The sequence below is a fragment of the Mus caroli genome, chromosome 14 (assembly GCF_900094665.2).
Source record: "Mus caroli chromosome 14, CAROLI_EIJ_v1.1, whole genome shotgun sequence".
NCBI lineage: Eukaryota > Metazoa > Chordata > Mammalia > Rodentia > Muridae > Mus > Mus caroli.
The window spans coordinates 68,282,255-68,307,085 of NC_034583.1; the positions used below are offsets into that span (position 1 = coordinate 68,282,255).

A 24,831-nucleotide genomic window follows, 5' to 3' on the forward strand; every position below is an offset into this window, starting at 1 on the left:
ACTGCCCAGAGGGATTTCTTGTGAAGGAGCCAAGTGTTTAGGGCTAAAAATGAAAATAGCTCTGAATTGGAAATCCAGGACATATAATACCGGTTCGAATGGCATCTTATTCTACATCTGTTTTAATAGAAGCCTACAGGACAAAGAACCAAACTGTAAAATTGCCTCCATCTCTAGAGCTGAATGCGAAGCAGATACTACGGTTCTCTTTAATTCACAAAGATAAATGCTAATTATGAAATGCTAATTATGGCTGCTTCTATAACTGACTGCTAAGAGAGACTCCCACATAGATGTGAATGCAAAGGTAAATAATCATATGTGGCTGTTCACAAGCTACTCATTTGCATATGTATTTCATGATTTTTTTTTACAATGTTTGTTTATACAGTTAATAAAAACTCAGGGTTAGATATTGGGATGGGCCAACTCAAAGCCCTAGATCTGGGCCTGGGTGGTACCTGAGTTGGTCACATGGTCAGCTCTCCTGCTTTGCCCAGGCAGAGGGAGGGACCAGCTTTCACTCCTGCTGCAGGAGGCAAGGTGTGGGGCCATCTCTCCAGTGCTCATCTATGGACAGCTGGAGCATGTAAAGGGGCAGGCACTGCAGAACCAAAGCTGCAGGATCTCCATGACACAAGGCAACAACAGGATATCCTAGAGGAGTCCCAATGGCGATCTAGTATTGATGGTGTAGCAGAAGTCAGAGGCCTCAAACCAGACCAACGACTCATTGCAATGAACATTTGCAATTAAAGCTGTTTGGGCAAAAGGGTATACTGTATTTCGTGATGGGATTTTTTTTACCTTTTGTGGGGAGAGGTTGCAAGGGTGGAGGGAAGATACAGAGGGATGGAGAGATGAATGGGATTGGGCACATGATGTGAAGTCCATAAAGAAGTGATAGAAGGTTTTTAAAAAGAAGAGAAATAAAAACAGTTCCTGTTGGTGTCATTTAACCAGGAGCAAGCCTCACCCCCACCCCGAAAAGCCCCTCAGTTTTAAGTTATTAACTTTTCTTTGAAATTTGAACCACTTTCACACTATTATTAACAGCCAAGAGTTAATAGTTTCCTAACAGAGTGGTTTTGTTGTTTTAATTTATTGATTTTAAGTGCACTAATTAGTTTTGTGTTATTTGCCCCATTTCTATTTTGCTCCTATATTATTTTCCCTACTAAAATAAACTTCATAAAGGAAACCTAAGCCGCAGTGCAGATGTGGTTACAGCACCGACCCATGATTCACAGAGCTCTGCCAAGAGTTCCCAGTGGAGGAGAAGGGCAGCTGCTTTGCTTTGCTGCGGGTGGCTCATGGGCTGCAGGAGAGGTTTGGGGTCAGACCGGAAGAACAGTACCTACATGGTTTATCACTTCTTCAGGATGTGTGGCTACTTACCCTCTCCAGCATATCAAAACTGTAAACAGTCATAGCAGAGGGATCTAGGGCAGAACATGGGTTACAAAAGTTGAGTTTGCCCTTCCCTTCATCATGCCTTCTGCTCGCCCTCCCCACACCAGCCATTCCCTCTCTGAATGCCTTTTAAAATGTCTTCTTACTTGTCCTGGTTATTCAATTGTTTTGTACTCAGTGGCCCCCATCTCCCTTCATTTTGTCATTTTGTCCTGAGCTCCTCATGTTTATTCTTAAAGCCCCAGGATAAATATTCTTTAGGGAAGCTATTGGGACCCTTCTCTAAACCCAACCCCTTGGCCAAGTTTGCTCTTCCATCCAGCCCTTGACACAAAAAGCATGGTCTTCATTCCTTTGAGTCTCAACAGCTAGGCAAGAAACTCCCTGTTGTCACTGACTCTGCCTTGTCCCATCCTGCCCCCCTTTGTGTGTGTGTGTGTGTGTGTGTGTGTGTGTGTGTGTGTGTACATGCATGTGTGTCTGTCTGTCTGTCTGTCTTTCTGATGTTAACCCCAGTGCTTCACATTTAGGGTACTTTTTTAAAAGATGGCTAAATGGAAAAATGTAATGTTCACAAGGAAGGCAGGTGCTGACCTCATGAATCAATTTAGCCAGGGTTATAATTTAGCCTATTATTCTCATTATATTTTGAAAAGTAAATAAAGGTTGATTGGCTGGCTTATTAATGATCATGTAAATGCATAAGGGATAGATAACAAGTAAGTACAAAGTCAAAACGTGAACGCTGATGAGATCAAAGTGATCCAGACCACTCTTGGGCAGAAATGAAGGAAGAACAAAATGCCAATAACAACAAAAATAACCCATAGCACCCACATTGGTTCTTCTCAGTGGACCATACACACATTGTTTCATCTGTAAGCTTCTACAAATGCATTGCTGACACCGAATTTCTTTGAAAATGGCTTTGTTACTGTGAAATCCATTAGGTATCTCTGGCATGGTGCTAGCAAGACTTTCCATCAATTATATGCTCATGGGCAAAGTGTTCCAGAATATTATGCTAAACTTTGAAGCTGTGTGCTATTGAGCAGCCTGCAGGACAGTTCCATGTTGTTGGGCTGTGTGGTTTTGGTTGGTTGGTTAGTTGGCTTTGCATTTTTTCACCCATCACTTGACTGCTTCTTGTTAACTTTGCTCAGGATGGAGTAGGTCTGAACTCTCAGGACAGATTAGGATGGAGGCAAAGATGCAAGATGGAGACCAGCAAGATGGCTTGGGGTAGAGGTGTCCGCCTCCAAGTCTGACAGCCTAAGCAGTCAACCCTCAACCTAATTAAAGAAGGAGACAGCCATTGCATATGAGTTGTCTGTCCTCTCTATGACTTCCACAAGTGCTACATTGTGCAGCCATCCCCCCCAACCCGTACATAAATAAATGTTGCTTAAATTTTTTTAAAAGAAAACAATCTTTACAGATTGGGATGAGCGAGTGTATTCTCTGTTAGAAGTCTTCAGTCCAAAAGCAAGGAAAGTGGATGTGAATTAACACCACAGTTTGGGACTCTGGGAGGACCTTTGGGTGGCTGCAGGGATAGAAGAGCTCAATCTGACCTTATCAAACACATAATAACATGCATAATAACATGTGTAATATACAGGGCAAGTCAGCACATGCATGTGATAGGTGTAAATTATGCACCAAGAAAATACACATCCCATATTATGTATCCTGTTATGTATCTATTTCCTCATACATGAGCTACTTCAGTAATACCTCTGCTCACTGGGGATTGGACTGATCACTTATTGAGAGTAAATGTCAGCACTATCCTCTTGGATAGCCTAATGTGAACCTGGGAGATGATTCCAGTTTGAAGCATTAGCTGCTGGCGACAGCGTTTCCCCTACAAGGAGGTGAGATGACACAGCCCAGTGGTCCAGCATTTCCCAACGCTCTCTAAAAGATCGAATCAGAACCAGTGGACCGGCATACTGCTCCATGTCTTAGTTTGGGAATTTTAGAATCTCTTGGCAAACTCCCATTCCCAAAGAGAACTCCCTGGCCTAATTTAGCAAGTTCTAAATGAAGCGAATTGCTCACAGCATGGAGGACGGCGGGGTTCAGATGGGCCAGGCTGTTTTCTTTCTCCCTTTCCCTTTTAAAGTTCCAGAACAGCTCGGGTCAATGTGATTCACTTGTGTTGAACTCAACTGATGATTTAGAATTCAGTGCTCATGGAAAGACACAATATAAATACAAAGGCACAAACTCTGTCTCGTCAGCCCATAAACCGCCCTCTTCGGAGTGAAATTACTGTCTGAAACCCTACCAGCTCCCAGCTCTGAGAGTGCTCCTGAAGCCACTCTTAATCAAAGAGCAATGAACTGTTCTCCAGCTCAGGCAGCTTCCCATGCCCAAGTAACTTTGAAAGAGAAAATACATTTCCCAGAGTGCTGTGCAAAATAGGCAGAGGAGGACCAGGGGCCCCGAGGCTGCTGCCGTGATTGAAGGCCTCAGCCCATATCCTTATTTTATCCAAACACACACTTTCTGAGCTGGAGCTCCACCGGCCTCTTTACGGAGCTAAAGAGAGAGGAGAATACGCACATCCAGGTGAAATCATCAGAGAAATTCGGGAGTATAAAATACAGCCTTGGACTTGCAGGGCACCAGGCACAAAAGTTCACAAAAGAACGTTGCTAGATTTCTTTGTGTTTTCTTCCATGCCTACGACAGTAGGCACAATAGCAGCCAGCCTATTGGATACATCGGTGCTGACATTGTGCCAGCGACTTAGTGCAATCCACTTAACCCCCACAACAGTCCGGTGAGTTAGACACTGTTCGCATCTCGTAATTTTCAAAAAGCTGAGCGTGAAGGTTAAACACTGCTCTGGTCATTCAGTCAGCAAGTCGGTTGTCGGGATGGGATTAGAACCCCTAGGTATGTGAGTCCCAGAGTTTATACCCGGAACAGTTCCAGACTTTCACATCTCATCTGGACGTGCGTGTGATTAAGACGTTTGGAATGAAATGGCTCGGTCAGAGTTTGTAGATGCTGGCCCCAATAGGGATACAGAAAAACAAAGAGAATTCCGAGGTCAAAAGATTTTAGATGTGCAAAGCACTTTCGTCTGGCCTTGTTGGTCACAATAAAATTATGAAGTTGTTATTCACTTTTTTAAAAAAAATGACAGGATGATTTATGAATCCCAGCGTTCGAGTTTTAGATAAAATGTGGATTTAGTCATAAAAGGCTCAGCATCCAGCTCTCAAGGAGCCTCTGACTGTTGGACAGAATGGCATAGGAACCATAAAGTCAGTAGCAGCTATCACAGCATCTGAGTGCAAAACGCTGTCCTTTACCAATCCAAGAAGGCCAATGGGGAACCACACCGGGTGACATGGGGTGCTGTAAGCTCTGACCTTGACGGGCAACCCTGCAACATTTAGACGCTATTGGTTCTCCTTCCATTAGTTAGTCTCTTGTGACTGGTAGTCTGGTGACGTCCTTCTCCTTACCAGGTCTGCAAAAGCGTGGATACTCGCTTTGGATGATGAATTCCAGCAGAGGTGTGAAGTCATTGCTATCGGTGGAACTTATTGGGACCAAGTTCTTGTAAACAAACAGCCCCTCCCCAAAAGAACAAAAACCAAAGGAGTGGCTAAACAGTTGTAGGCCTGCCGGACCTTCAGAACATATTCTGCAGACTTGCAAGTTGCTATGGAGTTCGGATTCAGGAAAGGATGGTGTGAGGAAAAAGCCCAGATGGTTTTTTCCCACTTTATTCAGGACAAGCAAGCCAGCATCCATCTTTGAAACTGCTATGGGATATAGAGTATTGAATTTTATATGTTTCCCATGTCAAATGACACTGGGGGACATTGTCATCTAAACTATTTTAACACACATGAAAGGGAGTAGAAAATGATGGAGAATGCCACCCAAGGACTCTACAGTCCTGGTATGCTGACATCCGTCTCCTTTTTTAAGGTTTTCCATTCCATTTGTACTTTCCCTGAGTCTGGACTGAAAAGTAGTAATCAGCAAACCCAGAAAGCCCACTCCGTGCTAGAGCAGCTGTATCACAACTCGGAGTAACAGCATCCTGTGGGGTCCTGCTCTGCCTGATGCAATCTGAACTACATCTTGTTTCATGGGGAGGCCCTGGGCACTCACGTTGAAACTGGGGTGTGACTCACCACACAGTTCCTGGTGGTTTGTTGTCTTATACCTTGGAATCACACAGGAAGTGAATTGCAGACTCAGGCTGTTTCCGGCCGACCCCAGTGTAGGAGGTCTTCCATTGCTGTATTAATCAGCAAGGAGATCTTTTGTCAGGTGCTCTCTCCCGTTAGGACAGACAGTATTACTCACTTCCTAGCGGTTCTATAAATACCTTACCACTTCTTCATCCTTAATAACTAACAACCCTGAATCCTTATACATCTTAAAGGTGTTGCTGTAACACTCCCGCAGCAGGGTAGACTATATAGATACCTATGTGTGAGGTTTAAAATATTATGTTTTCGTTTTTGAATTACCAACAGGACCTTATGTAAATGCTGAGGGCTACAGTATGAAGCATAAATCTAGCTGGAAGATTTCCTAGTGGATTCGTGTTTATGTGAATAAATGTTTTGTGTCTATTTATATCAATAGCACATGTAAATGATTTTAGAAATTAAAAAAGAGGGCTTAAAATAAAAGCTATACTAGCTCTCACCACAGGATTTCTTCACACAGCTAAAAACCTATGATTATTTAAATTATTTCTATATATTGAATTATTTCTGTATATATCTATTTAAAGCTACTTATAGCTTTCAAAGTATTGATAGTATTGGCTCATCACATATGCCTACATATGTTTATGTGTGTGTCTGTTTGATCATAGCCTCCTATTTTATCAAGGTTCAGTGTTAGATGTTGATTTCATACATGGATGGATAAGGACCTAAGTTCTTTTCAATATAGTGTGAGGTTTAGGTCTAATTATCTCTGTACCTTCAGAGAATAAACATTGCTACAGTTCAAGTCTAGGATTTTTTCAAAGGGCCAGGTGCCGAAGCTTGGTCTTCAGCTGGGCATTATTGGTAGGTTATAGTGGTTATGAGAGGCGGGTCCTAGTGGTAGGAAGTTAGGATACATATTTACACTTTCAATTTATTTACCCAGATAAAAACCTATAATTATCTTAGTTATTTATATATATATATATATAAGTATTTCTATAGAAAGCTACTTATAGCTTTGGAAGTATTGATAGTATTGGCTCATCACATATGCCTGCCCAATATTGTGTGTGTGTTCATATATATATATATATATATATATATATATATANATATATATATATATATATATATATATATATATATATATATGAATCTCAGTCACTTCCTGTTTTATGTGTCAATGCTCGCCCACATGAGATGCTTACCTCAGTCTACCACAGTATCCTCCCTCTTAGGACAAAACATGCCCTTCCTGCCAAAATAGCAATGGATCCAAGTGACTATGGATTGAAATTTCACATCCTTGTTAGATGTTGATTATGTTTTCATAGCACATTCTTGCTATGAACAAAAACAACCATTTTCCTTGTTATAAGTTGATTATTTAAGGTATTTTTAAATGAAGAGCTAACAACTTACTACTTCATTTCCTCAGCTAGAAAACCATTGTTTTATCATAAGATGAGAATATTACCATTTTAGTGTTCCTGTGCCACGGTAGTAAAATATCTGATGCTGAGTTATTTGTAAAATACAGACATTGAATAGATAACCCTGAAGCCTAAAGAAGATCAAGATGACCACAGATTCAGTATCTGGTGAGGTCCTATCCCATGGATAGTCACATAGCAGAACTTCTATATAAATAGCAAAAGAAAAAGGAGATGAACCTGTATTTACCCATGCCCAGGGAGCAAGATGGGCTTCTGCGAACTCCCTCCAGTTCTAACTGAAGGCACTTATGACCTGGTTAATGGCGAAGCACTTCTGAAATATTTCCTGAAAGGTTCTACTTTTGAAAGCAGTCTCATGGGTTTCAGTCTCAATAGGTGGGTTCTGATGGGCACATTGTAGCTATATCAATTACCGTAACCTTTTCTCCTTATGGGCATCTCACAAGTTTTGCTTTACAGTAAAAAGATTAACATAATTTATATTTTATTTTATCTTTATATTGATATTTAATGTTCTATCAATAGGTTTATTCTGAAGCTTAAATTATAAATAAATTACTACTGTACCGTCCTGTTGCACCAACCCATTCATCATTTGTGGCAATCTTTCTTTCTTGCAGTATTGTTTTAACCTTAAACCACCATTTTGATTTAATGAACAGCCCTGTTCTTCCCAAGTAGTATTTTTCTGGGCCGTTTGTGCCATCTTTAGACTTTCAGCCTGTGTGTCCTTGAACGTGTTTCTGTCTGAAGTTTAGTTGGACTGTGTTTTTTGTGTTCTACTTCTACATACTTTATGCATAAGCCAAATCTATTTATATTTAAAGTAATTATTGCTATCATTTGTTACTAAATAAAAAAATATTTTTATTTTGCTGTTTTCTGTTTGTTTCATGGTCCTTTTCTTCCTCTTTTGAGACCTTCCTCTGTTGAGTATTTTATTTTGATATACTTTAGTCTTCCATACCTTTTTCTCTTTGTGATTAAACTAAGGTTGGCATAAAACCTCATGAGAATCTACTTGATGGTAAACATTTTCAATCACATAAAAAGTTATACATGAATTGGACAGACATGCATGGTTATTAATATCTAAATTTCCTTCTTATAGTGGGCATCCAGGAACAAACGTGGTTTTTATTCTTAGTCCTTAGCTTCACACTTGTACGAGTGTTGTTAAGGATTCCTGTGCCACCACCAGCACAGGATGCATGGTTTAGTATTCATCTGTATCTGCACTCACTAGTAAGATGAAGATGCTCATATTATTTCATATTTCAATTCACCGTCCCTCAAGATCTCAAGATCTGCCTCGAGAACTCCTTGTAGGGAGGGTGGTGTTGACAATGTCCCTTTCTTTATTTGCCTTGGACTGTGTTTCCCTCTCATTCAGGTTTAAAGCTTTCCCCAGGGTGGGATTCCCCGGTGGCACACTTCTTCTTTCCTTCATTTCCTTAATCACATAGGATCTATCATCTTATATTTTTTTCTAGCCAGCAGCGCTGCTGACAAGCATAGAGAGTACAGAAGTCTGTGTGACGAGCTGATTTCCTCTCACAGCTTTTAAGTCTTTGCTTGACTTTTGATGGTATAATTACCTTTGTTCTGTGTTTCATAGGTGTGAACACTTTTCTCCATATCCAAATTTGAGTGCTTTTCAACCATTTTCTTAAGCAATCTATCCTTCCTTTTCTCTGTTCTGAATTTCCCATAAAATGCATGTTCATCTCACCAAACAACTTAAACTGATGTGGATGCAAATGTATTTATACTTCTGCTCGGTTTAATTGTTGTTAAAGATCCCCATTTAACTTTTAAAGTGTGTTCACTCTAGTGTAAGTCCCCACGTCTCTATTTCGATATTTTCAAAAGTGTTGATTCTCACTGCTGTTGAATTTTTAATCTTCTCCACCTATTGTTTCTTTGATTGCATTTAACCTCCTCTGTAGCTCACTGAGGTTCTTTAAGATGCTTGGCATTAATTCCTTTCCCGGATGGTCACACGTCTCCAGTTCTTTGGGGTTGGCTGCTAACATTTTATTTATTCCTTTGGTGCTGTGCTGGTTAATTTTAATGGTCAGCTCAACACAATCTAGAAATTCTTCGGAAGGAAGTCTAAGTAAGAGAGTGTCTAGCTTGGGCTGGCCCCATGGGCATACCTGCAGGGAGGGTTTTAGTTACAGTAATTGAGATGGGAAGTCCTGCCCACTGTGGGTGGCACCACTATCTAGGCAGGAGATGCTGGAGCCTCTAAGGGTGGAGAGGGTGACCTGTAGACTATAACGCTTGTGCTAATTCTTGGCTTTCGGCTCTTCACTATGGCTGAACAGTGACCTGTTTCTCTCAGGTTCCTGACTTCTCTGTTAGGCCTGCCTAATTTTAAGTTAAATTCCTTCTCTCCTAAGCTTTTGTCAGGTTGTGTTGTCATGGCAACAGAAACAAAATTAAGACAGATACCTCGTAGTCTTGCGTTGATATTTGTGTGCTGAAGTTGTCACTAGCTGCTTCTGGCAAAAGCCACTGGTGATCAGCTCAGTTAGTAATTCTGGCCTGCTGAGTTGCTAGGAGATGCTTTTTGGTCAGTTGGTAGAGATCTATGAAGGGGCTGTGGCCTGCTGAAGCTGCTGCTGGGGTTGTGTGTGTGTGTGTGTGTGTGTGTGTGTATTAATCTTTATTTATAATGACACAGGCATCCTGTGTCTTTTTAAAAATAATTGTTGTGTCTATTACTCGTAATGAGACTACGTGTTCCCACCCGTGCTGTATTTATCAAATCTAAGAACCGAACCCAATTGGATTACTACAGTCAAATGCTACTCTATTGACATTTTCATTTTTCAGCTGTGTAATTTTTCTGTTCAAGGTACCACGAGTATCATATACATTTAATCTTCATCAATATGTGGTAGTTTCAGAGTTTCCCTATTACCTTCAGGACCTTGACAGCTTTGGAGGATAACAGTTAAATGTTTCAGAGACTATCCCATGTTTTCCTTCTGACTTTGGGTCACATTAGTCTAGGACTAAGGGTCCCTGGGAAGCCTGCTACACAGCTGAAGGTCACTCTCCGTTATATCCATGGTACGTGATACATGGTAGCTATATGACTCTAAGTAGCGGTGTAAAGATTTACCACTTGGTTGAGGTAATGTCTGCTGTGTCTCTGCAGGGGCTCTACAGTTACAAGTTTCCTTTTTCGTATTGTTTATTTCAAGTAAGTAACTGAGTGTAGTATACAATTAAGGGAAAAGAAATTAAGTTCTATCTCCTGAACTAAGGAGGTTAAAAGGGGTCTTAGGCTTATGTTAAAGCCTCCATATAGTGATTATGAAATAGTTTGGGAGGATTGCTTTTATGCTGTTTAATGGTGCTGTTTCTGGTTAAAAGTTTTTCACATTTATTATTCACCATTTGACTTTGTCTATTGCAGTTACTATAGATTTCTAATTACTATTTTAAATTCTTTTTTTATTTTAAATTAGACTTTTATTTTCTGTATTTTGCATTCATCTATATAAGTGTGTTGCATGTGTGCCTGGTGCCAATGGAGGCAAGAAGAGAGTGGAATCAGAGCTACTGGTGGTTTTCTGTTGCTGTGTGAGTGCTGAGAGCTAATACCAGATCACTGCAAGTGCAGCAAGGGCTCTGATCTACAAAGCCACAGTTTCAGCTCCTTCTACATTAAAAATGGAATTCTCCAAAGAAGTCACTTGTCCATTTTCTCCTGTCTGTCCATCTGTCCTCTTATGTATGTATTATGTATGTATGTATCTATGTATCTATCTATCTATCATTCAAATTATTGATCAAGCTATCTGGCTATCGATCAAGCTATTGATCTATCTGCCTATCATCTTATCCAGTCATTGGTCTGCATCATTTTGGGCTTATTTTATAATTCGGTTATATGTTCTCATAATATTTCCATTTGAACTTCAAATTGCTCTAGTTTGTCCACTGGAAGATCTTTGAGCTCAGCTCTGTGACTTTTGATAGAGTCACACGTAGTATCTATTGTCTCTATTTTTTAACACTACCATGCTCCCATTCACTGTAGGTTTCCTCAAGCTAATCCATAATTAATGGTGCTAATCTATAATTAATGTTAAACTAACCCACAGAGTAGGCAAATCAATAATCCCATAAATATTTATTGAGTGTTAAAAGACTGTGTTCGATGCAATGGAGAACAATGAAGTTTAAGATATAATTTCTGCCTTCAAAGATCCTGTTAGGACTTTTTAAAAGATAAAATAAACTAAGGAACGATAATAAAAAATACATGGTAGAAAAAGATTAAATCATAAAGGTTGGAGTTCTCAGTAAAGAAAAAAAGCAATGCATGAGTTATATTACCTAACAAAGCAGCCCCAGAGAAAAACGGGTGTTTGGTCAATTGAAGTGGCAATGAGAAGACACTGGAAAGATTACTTCTATTTCATGTAGGATGCCATGACGGAAGGAAAAGTATCTTTGATGCAATAGAAAAATTTCTTTGTAGTAAGTTAAAATTAACTAAAATTAAGAGAAGTAAAAAATGAGAATAATCCTGTATTTTTAAACTGAGTTTAATTAGTAAAGGAAATTAATTATTCTTACAGAAAGGATTTCACGTACAGGGGTACAGGATGCACTGCTGATGAGATTCTTACAGTATTTATAAAGTAAATAATATTAATTTTCATTAAATTCAGATATAAGTAGAAATAGTACTTTTAAGACTTTATTTTAGAATGAAGTATATATTCAGAGTACAGAATAAGGGAACATGAAATACAATGGGAAAATTTCTAGGATGTTAATAGGCATATATTAATTTAATGCAATATATTTTAGATCATCACATCTCTGTTACACAGTCCTGTTTATACATGATAAAACAAAGACATCAATATTCCTCATGATTACAGATATAAAGTTGCTTCACCACATATATGTCACTCCCAATCACTATAGTGACCTTAAAGAAAAGTATAATACATCATGGTCAGTTGAACTTATTCCAAGTATATGAGCATACTTATATTTGAATATAAATATTGAATAATAAATATTAATTTTTATTGGGGTGGTTACACACAAATCACCTGATTAGCATAAGTAAAATCAAAGACAATACTCTCAAGTTTACATAGTTCTGATGAAAAACTCTCAGTAAAACTTAAAGAAACATTCCTTAGTCTTACTAGAAGAAATCGGTAACAACAATATATAATAATGGCATAGTGATACCTTCTTTCAAAATAAATACAAGGGACAAGTACTGTTCTGACTGTGTTTAAACAGCACTGTATTGGAGGTCTCGGCCTATGCAATAAGGCAAGGAAAAGAAATAAAAAGCACAAAGAATAAGAAACAGGGAAATTTTTCTTGAACTTAGTAAGACCTCAGGGTGCAAGATCAGTGTAAAACACCAACTCTAACTGTACACAATCAAAGATTATAAAGTAAAATTACAAGTAATATCATGTAGTATGTTTGATAATGTGTTTTAAAACCATAAAACAAAATGAATATCATTTTATGTATGAAATTTTTAAGGCAAATAAATGGAGAATTAATCATATTGTACCATGAAGACTCTGTTTCAACATGTTGACTATTTCTTAAAGGATGCAATTATTGAAAATAATTCCCACCCAGATTTTATGTGAAAATTAATGAAATTGGTACTGAATTTTATATAAAAATACAAAGACTTAGAAATACGTATATATATATGATGGGAAAATGATACTAAAAGAAGGTGTTTCAAATGAATAGGTAGAAATAAGTAGATTATCAGAAAATAGACAGACATGTATAGGCAACTGATTTTTAACAGATACAGTTTCCTGAGTTAAGAAAAAGCTCATAAGAAACAAAGTTAGTTATTGTCCTTCATGTACTATTTTGAAACAAAGAAGGCAATACTTACCTCACCATTCACCCCATACAAAAAATAGTTTTAAGTTTGTAATAAGCCTTTACATCAAGGTTAAAAACTATAAACCTTCAAAACTTATTAGAATTTCTTAGAATGATGGCAATTATTTATTAGGATACAATATATCAAAAAGAATAATTAAATTTAACAAATATCCTCATTGAAATCATTGTCCATAGGTAATACACAGAGTAGAAACTTAGTCATATATATGTGACACACACACAGATATATTTATATATGACAAAGAAACCAAACTCAGAATGTATAACGAACCTTTGTGTCTCAATAAAAACAAGCAAAGTAGCTAAACCTGGTGGCACAAATCTATCATCGTAGCTGCTTGGAAGCTCCTGAGGCAGGGGCATCATGAGTTCAAGACCTACCTGAGCTACAGAGGCCTGCTGGATAACTTAGTGAGACCTTGTCTCAAAATTATAAAAAGAAAAAAACAAAACAAAACAACCAAGGCTGTGGGTATATTAGTAAGAGAGGCCTTGGGTTCGGTTCCTAATATCCTAATAACACAAAAATAACTTTTAAAAACACAAAGAGAACTTCTTCTTCAATGTGCAAATTACTTAATCAGGTCCTTCATAAAGTTCAGAAACATCTGTAAGAAAGTTCAGTAAACATCTAATACTTCACAACTATATAGTAATGATATTAATCAAAAGAGAACTCTAAATTCAAGTAGGAGTTTACTCTTTAAGATTTATTAAAATCCTCTTTAGTTTTACTAAAACTAAAAGTACCAGAACACTAAATATTGTTGATGATGAAATCCTAATACTGCATTTTTTTCTTACTGGTTATAGCACTTCAAAAATTTTTTTGTAATTCTTTATGAGCTTAAACATGAACCTTCTCCATGGCTGAGCATTCTCAAACCTAGTTACTTACATCAATAATAATAATAATAATAATAAATCACTAAAATAAATAAATAAATAAAATGACTTTTAGAAAGAAAAAAAAGAAAAAGAAAATACACACAATCCTTGTTTTAGTCACCGTTCTATTGCTGTGAAGAGACACCATGACTAAGACAGCTTATAAAAGAAAGCATTTATTTGGAGGTTTGATTACAGTTTCAGAGGTCTGCCCTTGATCATCATAGCAGGAAGGCATGGTGCTGGAGAAATAACTGAAAGCTACATACTGATCCACAGGAAACAGACAGAAAGAGAGAGACTGGCCCTGGCATGGGCTTTTCAAACCTCAAAAGCCCAATCCCAATGACACACCTCCTCTAAGGCCACACCTCCTGATCCTTCCCAAACAGCTCCCTCTACTGGTGACTAAGCACTCAAATGCATGAGCCTGTGGGGCTATTCTTATTCAAACCACATGAGTTCTGTATAAAAATATAAATCCTCGATACTGGAGAGATGAATCAGCCAGTAAGCATCCTGTCTGCTCTTGAAGACATGTGAGATACAGCTCCCAGCACCGATATTGAAATGTGTACTATCTATGACTCCAGACCCAGGAGTTCTGACACCCTCTGTTTACCTCCTTGGGCACTGCACACAAAAATGAAGGAGAAAATAGCGTAACTTGAATAAGAATGTTCATAGCTGCTTTCTCTATTAGCAACCAAATACAGTACCAACATAAATGCCAATAATAAAAAATAGAAATGAACAAGAGAGGGTGAAAGAAATTATGGTAAGTTAGTACAGTGGACATGTGTGTGTGCATGCGCGCATGCAGGCACATGTATGTACGCACGTGCATTTCTGCCCATATGCACACTTTTAAGGATCAACTACAGACAAAACCATCTGTGGAGACCAAAGACAGAGTCTCCTGTTTGACTGGAAAGCGAGTATCAGAAGTGATGAAGATGCTTTTGATCACAGCCGTATGAACATCACTCAGGTCATACACTTGAGAAGACTCATGGACTCTGTACTTAGGATGGTATATTTGACTGGGTATTATTTACATACCAGCTAAAGAAATTGACGATGTGATCTTTGCGATTCTTGACTTGTTGAAGAAATATTTATCAACCCTTGGGTTTTCATTACTCCTAAGCTTAAGAGAGACTACGTTTCAGACAGTACCCAATGCATAGTCACTCTTGCTTCCCCTTCCCTGGGAATATAGACTCACCCAGAATCTTGATCCCACATTTGTGGGAATTCTCAGCCATGTCCCCATACCTCCATTCAAAATACTGCTATGCTTTTGAACTATGTCTTATTCTCATTTTTCAATGCATCTAGCTGGTGAAATTTATTCTCTGGATTTTACTGTCTCTTACTCCCTCCCCCCATATATTCTTACTGCTGTTTCTTAATTCACTGAAGAGTCTCTTCCTGCTTATTCACAATATTGATGTAACAATTGTCTTCACATCCTATTCACAATCTGTCTTATAGAAAAGGAAAGTACTTCTAATTTATCTCAGACCACTCTACAAAATTTTCAACTTTGTTATGCTAAAATTTTTATTAATCATGTTCTCCAAGTGCAAAAAATGTTTCCACTTTAGTCTGCAGTGTGCCATCTTATTATCTCGACCACATTGCTATTCAGATGTAACATTTGTACCATCTGACATTTTTGACATTTATTTGTACCCTTACTGAAGAGTTTTGAAATTGTGTATGAAGTAAATTTGAAAAATTGCCTTTTTTTAGGTTATATGAAGACAATGCTACTAAAGTCTTATCGTTTACTCAGTGTTTGAATTTAACTAAACAGATAGACACGGGGCCCCTAGTCCATGCCTGGCACTACACTGAGAACTATAGATGTGTTTGCAACTATGATGTATGTATTCCCTGTTTTAAAAGAGTTTGAAACCTAGCACATTAAGAAGTTAATAAGTAGATATAGTTCAGCAAGTTAAACATGGTGTGTGTGTGTGTGTGTGTGTGTGTGTGTGTGTGTGTGTATGTGCATGTGGGAGTACTAATTTCAATGGGCTTGTGGTCAATATACTAAATTTTGAATATTGTGAGTTGCTTCAGAGGGTCATTTTTGGTTGCATTATAAGTTATGAAGGTATCCGGCTTTTAAAAAAAGTTGATATTCCAATAGAAATTGAGCATTTCCCTCTTCTATTGAAAGAAAAACCCAGTTTGTTTGACATGTAATTGAAAATGATTGGGCTGGCACAGGTGTCTGTGAAAGTATTCCTGGACAGGCATAGCATTGCAGTCAGTGGGCTGAGAAGACAAGGTCTGTCCAGTGTGAGTAGACACCTAGCATAGGGGTCTGGACAGAATACAAATGCAGTGGAAGGAGCAATTCTTGTTCTCTTCCTTACAGTATCTATGTGCTATCAGAACCATTCCATGGTCCCAGAGTCACTGACTATTGGTCCTGTGTTGCAAAATATATCATCCCTTGGTTCTATGAATTCTAACATGAACTGAACCTCACTCAGGCTTCCTTGATCATATAACCTATTTCTTAGTCTAAGCCACTCCCTTAATAAATTCTTTCTCAAACTCTGCATATGTCTATATAGAAGGATACAGATCCTGTCTCTTCTGCCTCACTGGATACCTTGTCTAAAACAGTAAGCCTCCTCCAGAAAAACAGAAAATTGCATAAACGGTGTGTGTGTACACACCACACACACACACACACACACACACACACACATACATGTGCATGTGCACACACACAAGCAGCACATACCTGAGTACACATATGTGCACATACATACAAGTAAAGACAAAGGTCTACTGTGAAGCTTTAGCTAACATGATCTTGGAGACTGGCAAGTTCAAAGTTCACCAGGTAGACCAGCAAGCTGGAATCCAGGGAAGAGTTTACTATTATGGATTGCATCTGGAGGCAAATGCATCTTCTTCATGTGACCTCATGGTGTTTTCTCTGTGAGAATTTTTACATTATGAAATACAAATTCCTTATTTAGAATCTATTGACGACAACATTATTTTTTTTATCTGAAAAACAAAATCCATTTACAGTATCTAAAGACGTGTGTCCAAATACCTCAGCACTGTGGTCTATATAATTATCACAGAAATCTGGTCCTGGCTTGGCTCAGCCTTCTAGCTTCGAGTCTCTTACAGGCTTTAATCAAGTCATCAATTGCCAAATCCATATTCTTCTCTTCTGAGGAAGCTAGCTGTTGGCTTAGAAACTTCCCTCAATTCTTTTCCAAAGGGGCCTCTCCATAAGATCATTCCCAACATGGACGCCAAGATGGGCAGGCAAAGAGTGACGTCATCTCTCACGTTTCTAATTGTAACTAATAATTTCTTATTCCAATTCTGAGACAGCCATAGGCATGGTCCATGGTTAATGTGGTAGTGAGCTACCCAAAATTGTAAATACAAGTATAACTTTATGCAAACAAAAAAATGCAAGTCCCAGACTTTTTGTGTGACCCACTTTAAACTTCCAGACAGAGGGAAAAGGGAAGGGTGATTCCCTACTACAAACAACAGCATGCACTCGTGCCTGCTTAGGGCAAGGGCACAGGGCTAGAAGGACCTGGGATTATGTGTATGAAGGAAAGGTTATCATGATGTAATGGTCTGGAGGAGTGGTTCTCACCTGGTGGGTCAAAACTTATTTGGGGGTTGAATGGTCCTTTCACAGGGATTGCATATCAGATATTCTGTATATCAAATATTTAATGAAGATTCATAACAGTAGCAGAATTACAGTTATGAAGTAACAATAAAATAATTTTATGGTTGAGGGTTACCACAACCTGAGGGACTGTATTAAAAGGTCACAGCATATGGACATTTGAGAACCGCTGGTCTGACGTGAGTTTACTGTCTTGATTGGAAACAGGAAAGTAATGACGAAGTTAAGACCAGGTTTCTTGCTCTTCTTGTGGATTGACATTAAACATTTAATTAAATATTTAACAAGAAAAAGGCAAGAGAAAAGATAATCAAAGCTTGCTTATGAATCAGAATTCAAAAGCCCTGAATCTAACTTTGGAACCTTAAGTAATCCTTCCAGCATAGTCTGTAAAGTAAGCCTGAGAGAAAAATTATTTGACTCTCAAGTGCCGTTGCTGCTGGCGGTGATTGGCAGATTGAACAATACATTGCAAATGTAGATTCATAGGAACCAGGTCATGACCTCACTTAGAAACAGGGTAGGTAGTGGTGGGTAATATGGCAGCTGGAGAATACAGGCCTCTCTCCATCTGCCCTACTATTTCAGTTCTTACCAGCCTTTGACATGAAGGAATCCATTCCATTAGCAGATCATTTCTAAAATGTCTATTAACCCAAGTGCCTTATAACTGGGTAATCCAAACACGCATCTGTAGCTGTGTGCTCTAGACACCTCAAGAATCACTAGAAGTTCCCTCCTAGGTACAGTATGTGCCCCTGCAGAGACGACTGCACATAGCCCATTAAGGAGGACTGTGGCCTGTCTGCCAGGTAGGTCAGTTACATCCGCAGGGAGAATAGATGCAAGATGATTGTTAACATGTGATGTCCTCTGGACCACCTCCATCCCAGCTATGGAAGACCCATCCTCTCTGAGTCAGCTAACTCCAGGTTTGAAGGCTCCGTCTCCTATAACTAGTAGACTGTTTCTATTAGATCCAAAGACTTGTCTCAGAATACTCTTCTTTAAGGCTGGAGATGAAAGAAGAACACAAGCCGGGTGTGGTGACGCAGGCCTTTAATCCCAGCACTCAGGAGGCAGAGGCAGGTGGATTTCTGAGTTCAAGGCCAGCCTGGTCTACAAAGTGAGTTCCAGGACAGCCAGGGCTATACAGAGAAACCCTGTCTCGAAAAACAAAAACAAACAAAAAACAAAAAAGAAAGAACACATATTTCCAACAAGGAATTTAGATCAGATCCTTGAGAAAATAGGAAGTCCTCATGGATTCTTGAGTAGTGGAATGTACATAATTAGAATGACATTAAAAGTTATTTAGGCATTCATTTTTATTTGTGGATATATACCCAAAGGAGGAAAACTTGCTGAGAGTACATGGTGATACAGAAAGAATGATGTTATGGCTTAGAATGGAAAGAAAGAAGAACCTCTGGCCTCTCTTAATCTGGCAAGAGATGGAGAAGTATAGGCTGAGAAGTATCCATGGCTCCATTTCTTCTTCCATTTGAGATATTATAACAAAATAAAACAGACTGGAATCTGTACTGTGTAAGGATTCCTTTACTCCCAAGAGGATGTTGTGTCCTCACATGGGAACTGCAGAAATGAAGCACAGAATGAAGCAGCTCCTGTAAGGGCCCTAACCCCATTATTAAGAATGGAGAAAGAAAGTCCTCAAGACTCAGTCAGTCAAATCTGAAAGTCACCACTTCTCACTGATGTCACATCTGCAAGGAAGATGGTTAAAATGCTGTCCTTGGCCAGTATCTCAGGTTTAGGAGGCAGGGATAGTGAGAGAGAACGGAAGCCACTCTGCCTATTGCTCTTCTGTTCAGTACAATCTTGGGGTGTGGACACAGTGGTATGGCTTAGGTGAATCCTTGCGAGTGGGTTATGCAAAGTACAACCGCGAAGTTGTATTTTTAATCTAGAAATGATAAGATTCTTGCTAGGGTGCTTTTGAATCCAAGTCCAGAGAAGGGATAGGAATATTCATTAGTGCGATAAGGCAAATGAAATTTTTTAGTGAATTTAAATTCGTTTTTTAAATGAATGATACAAAAGCAAATAGTCTTTGTCTTCCTTGCTTCTGGTGAGTCGCAGGCACTGTGCTTGTTAAAATAGAGCACATTTTATTATACTTCCCAGAGTAGAGGGGTGCGTGCTTTCTCTCCACAGTGACAACCACATTTTCTGGAACAATACCTGTTAAAGGTCACATTGAAGATCCGAGTCACAAACCCTATGATTTAAATTTGAGTCTAAGTTTAAAAATGGCGTGTCCAGAGCTTGCCAAGTTCCTCTGAGAACCACAGTGTCATTTTGGATCAGTGCCAAGTTGAACCCCACAGGATATTTTATCTCTAAGCATCAAGGCATACATGTTCTCCTGGCTCCATTCTTGACCTCTCTTGGGCAAAGAAAATGTCAGACTTGACGGACAAGCTTTCTTGTAGAGTCCCTGACTTTCTGGTAACATCTGAGATATTTATCATGCCTACCTCCTAATGGCTCATCATGAATGCTGCTTTCTTTACTGAATCTTCTTGGCTCCCTTTATTCCTGAAAGAAAGAACCTCAAACCCTCCGAGGTTTTGGAGCAGGTACACCCTCAGTGATGTCTCTATACAGTCCATTGACAGTGCCATGAGTGTGCATTAGCCTTCAGCAATGAGTTCGCACCTCTCCGTGTATGGAATGATCTTGCTTAATGTTCCAAATGACCTTCCAGAAAAAGGTTGTGTGTGTGTGTGGGGGGGGAAATGATGAGACAGTTTGAGTTCCATGACCATGTTGGAACTTTCCAGAAAGTTGAACCCCTCATCTCATTCTCATTAGTACCAACTTAGTTGTATTCCTCTGTGAGGCTTTGTTTTCAGGGGATGGGTGGAGAACAGTCTTACAATTTCCATATTTCTTGAATTTTATGAGTTACTAATTGACTCATTCATATGTTGGGGTCTTTTTGTTTCTTTGATTGGTTGGTTGGTAAGCAGACCCATGCATTTTCCATTGAATTTGAATGCTAGAATGTATTTGAATGGTAATAAGAAAGAAAAAGGAGGTTAGTCACTGTGGTCTGTTTATTTTGTATTTCTAGAACTTAGATTCTCTGCTCCCTCCCTCCCACTCGCTGCCAACTTCTTCCTTCTTTCTTGCACAGTTGAACTCACTCTGTTCTCCTTTCTTCCCCACATAACAGCCTCGAACTTCAGACCTTGAAAGCACTATCAACCATTTCCTGCTGTTCCTCCATTTGTGACTTATGATTCACTGCCGGATTTAAAATACAAAACTTTTAAAAGTTCTGTGAGGCGGGCGATCCTGGCTCTCTCCTTGTCTAGCCTTTCTAGGGCACCTCCCAAGTGTGGTGCAAATGGGATTAAAGTCCCGAGACTCAGACAAAAGGACATGACATTGTAGACTTGCACAATGAGTCCTGAGACACACTTAAGTGTGTGTGTGGGGGGGGGAGGACAGCTGGTGGGGAGCAAACTGTGAGGGTTCCAGAACCATGTTGCTAACTGAAGAGGAAAATAGAAATCTAGAGCCCTGTCAAACCTTACTTAGTCCTCTTGAGTCACTCAGATGGTGGTAGCCTCTTCCCTAGCACACTCAGGCAGCCTCTGAGGATGTAGGCTCCATCCCCATCTGTGTCCTAAGAAGTAAGCCATGCGTCAGATCATGAGACCTGCGGAAGCAAGAAGCCTGCACTGACATTATTGGCATAGCAGAGCACACAAACCACACTGTCACGCCAGGGAGCTACTTGGTTTCCAAGGAATTCTTTTTGTTTGCTTTAGGAGACAGAGCTGGAAGGGAAAGCCAGCATTGCCTGAGCCTGGTTGTCTGCTTCTTCCAGGCCCTAACAGAATGAGACAATATTTGATATAAACCTAAAGCAAATTAGGAAACACAACTCCATAATTAATTTAGTAATATTTGGACTTGGTATCTTGGGAGGTCATGTGCCTCTCATCGGTTGTGTTTATGAAATAGTTTTCTAAATCTCATAGGCTACGAACTGAGATGTGAGCCAAAGCCCTTGGGTTTCAGTAGAAACAGGACTTAGCCCTGAGCTCAGCCATCCGCTTGTCTGCTTTTCTCCTCCTTGGGGTAGGGTGGATGTCCCCCAAACCTCCCCTCCATATGAAGGCCCTGCCCAGACCCATGCCTATAGACATGGGGGGAGTAGGCTCTTCCCAGATGCTCACAGCCTGCCCAGGGCTCTTCAGTCTGAGCCCTGTGAGTTGAGGGGGAAAATGGAGAAGTAAAATTATCAAATATTCTCTGCTGTTTGCAGTTTCTAAATAAAATGTTGAAAGCTCCGTGTCTCAAGTCACCGCTTATGAATTAAATGATTTGGGTACAAAATCAATAGAAATTAATAAAAGCATACTGAATGTACTTTCAGAGCGTGGAAACTGGGACTGGCAGTTGGTCCTGGAAGCGTTCCCTAACAGTGTGCCTTTCTTTGCTTCCAGAAGCATTTGGCATGTTGGAGCCATCCTGTCTTCCGTGGGACTTCCTTTGAACAGCTTCCATAAAACACTTCTCTGCATACATTGTTTCAATCAAGACCCGAAAGGACAGATATCCGTCTTCTTCTCCACAGGCTGTTTGAAGGTTTGTGTTATTTATTTCCATTTTTATTACAAAAGAAATTGTTAATTTCAAGGGATTTTTCTTTAAAAAAAAAAAAAACACTGGTAATACATTTTTAAAGCAGCCCTGCAAATAGATAATGCATGAGTTGTGAGCCTTTCATTTGACTGGGCAATAGACATGAATAAAGGGAAGTGTGCTGTGGTACATCTCATGTCATTCTCATCATCACGTGTCCTATGTGATGCTGTGAAGATGTTAGAGATAACGCAGGCTCCACATCGACTGTAACCAATGTTATTTCTAGGTTTACAAACTCTTTTTTTAAAGATTTATTATTATATGTAAGTACACTGTAGCTGTCTTCAGATGTGCCAGATCTTATTACGGGATTACAGGTGGTTGTCACCATGTGGTTGCTGGGATTTGAACTCAGGACCTTCGGAAAAGCCATCAGTGCTCTTACCCGCTGAGCCATCTCACCAGCCCGGTTTACAAACTCTTACCTGAGTAGATTCCAGTAGATTATACTAGGTATGACCATATACCAGAGTTTGCTAAGTAATTTTAATCAGCTAGTATTCACGGATAAAAATGCACTTTGAAATATCAGAAATCAAAACTACATTAGTCAGTATTAACTAGTGTCATCACCGGGGCATGTTTAAATGTGGGATCTCAGTGGACCAAGTGTCTTCATTCTGTTCTACCAGGAGGTACTCACCTTATGTTTCTTGAATGATAAGGAATGCTTGAGTAAAGGAGTGTGTATGCATGCATGTGCGTGTGCATGCGCGTGTGCATGTGTGTGTGTGTGTGTTAGCACTTTTGAAAAGCTAGCAATACTTTTGCCCAATCAAGTGCAAGATTGCTAGCCGGGCACAGCTCTCATCTGGAAATATGTATGCCTCTCAGATAGCACCAAATAAAATACTTTTATTTTGAGGACACTGTTGGAAAACACTAGATTCAGTTCATGCATCTTTCATAGCTGGATGAAGCAGCAGAGGCCCAAAACACGGAGTGGACAGAAACTAAATGAAGAACAACCAAGGAGCCGCACACTAGTTCCTAGCATAACACATCTTTTTTTCCCCAGAGGCATTTATTGTATTTGGTGGGACTTTTATTCTGTCTAAGGTGACAAATGTCTTCTCCCTAATAGGCCTTTACTGTGTTTTACTTGTTTATTTCTTTGGTTTCTATTGAGAAATCCAAGCAAATTTTACTGCAATCCTGGGCTAAACTCCAGTTTCCCATCTCGTCATCCATTGTTGGGCATCTCCATTAGTTTGAGTTGCAGAGCATGGCTGTGGGTATTTATTAAGGAGCTGGGGTTGATGGGAAGTTCTACCCCCATTTCCCACTCCAGTCCAGCCTGTGATCTGGTAGCTTGCCAGACCTCAATGATTGTATCCACAGAAACAGACACACTTGGGCGGACATGAGTGCGCTCAGAGGTCACCTGAGTGCACCTCCCCTCATCCACAAGCCAGGTTCTCCTTCACCTGTCTGCTTTTAGGCCTCCATGCCCAAAGATGTGGTTTCCTTTTATGAGCCTGTGATTTTAAAAGATGCAGAAAATGTGAAGTACAATTTTCAGTGCATGGATAACTTTATGTATATCATGAATATGTTCTTTGAGAATTACAGCAGTTTGTCATCTTAACTTAAATTCTGTACCCACTAAAGAGCAACTCTGCATATGTACACATAGCTCCAGCCTCAACGGCAATTCAATCATTCATCAGTCTGATCTTTTCAGGTCCTGCTGTGAACCAAACTGTGGTCACTTGTCCTTCTGTGACCAGCTTGTTTCCCTTAGCAAAATTTCTTCCTTTGTAAGCAGAATAATATTAGTTTCTGGGCATATGTCACACTGTAAATAAAATGTATTGATTATTATAGTATGTGCACATGTGTCCATAATGGGCGTGGGGGTTGTACATCATTTCATGAGTCTGGACATTGGAGACAACTCTGTAGAGCCGGTTCTTTTCTTCCACCTTTATCTAGCTCTAAGACTCAGACTCAACCCACCAAGCGTTACCCACTAAGACGCCTCACCAGCCCTGCCTCTCTAATGTTTCTGTTGATAGTTTGTGTGTCTAGATGCTTATTATTATGAATAATGTTATGATGAGCAGTAACTAACCTATGAAAATGTCTCTACAAAGCTCTTTTCTCAATTCTTCGGACACAGAGTTAGAAGGAGGATCCTATGGTAGCTCAACTGATAATTTTTGGGAAAGGTTCCTGTGCTGTTTTCCTCGGTGGTTCTTAACATCTGAACTCGAGTTAGAGCAGTACAGTATCTGCATGACTTAGCAACACCTGTTCTTTTTGCTCTTTTAATGACATCCCTTTTGATAGGTGTGAGGTGACAGATTTCTGTTGTTTTGGCCTGATTGCCTGATAACTTAGACATATTACATATCTGCCCGGGGGACAACTGTTCTAGCTCTTTCATATTTTGGCTATGGATCATTTACTTTTAGATCTTAAGTGCCCAGGGTTCTTATAGGGGGTCAAAAATTAACCCCTAGATGGATGGATGGTAAGCAGGTGCCTTCTCATGGAATGTGTGGACCCTTCACTCTGCCCATGGCTTCCACCCCTACACAGAGGAGTTTTACTTTGATGG

The 24,831-nt window shown here is 39.5% G+C and overlaps 1 protein-coding gene across 16 annotated transcripts in view; it reads left to right on the forward strand.

Annotated features, from left to right (window-relative positions):
• Enox1 (ecto-NOX disulfide-thiol exchanger 1) overlaps window positions 1-24,831 on the forward strand; it is a 550,965-nt gene that overhangs the window by 253,735 nt on the left and 272,399 nt on the right. For 15 of the 16 annotated variants that reach the window (XM_021181861.1, XM_021181862.1, XM_029469169.1 and 12 more), the window contains one exon: window positions 22,067-22,208. The gene's annotated coding sequence lies outside the window, so the exon portion shown is untranslated. The remainder of the gene's footprint in view (window positions 1-22,066; window positions 22,209-24,831) is intronic. The other variant, XM_029469180.1, reaches the window with a different exon arrangement.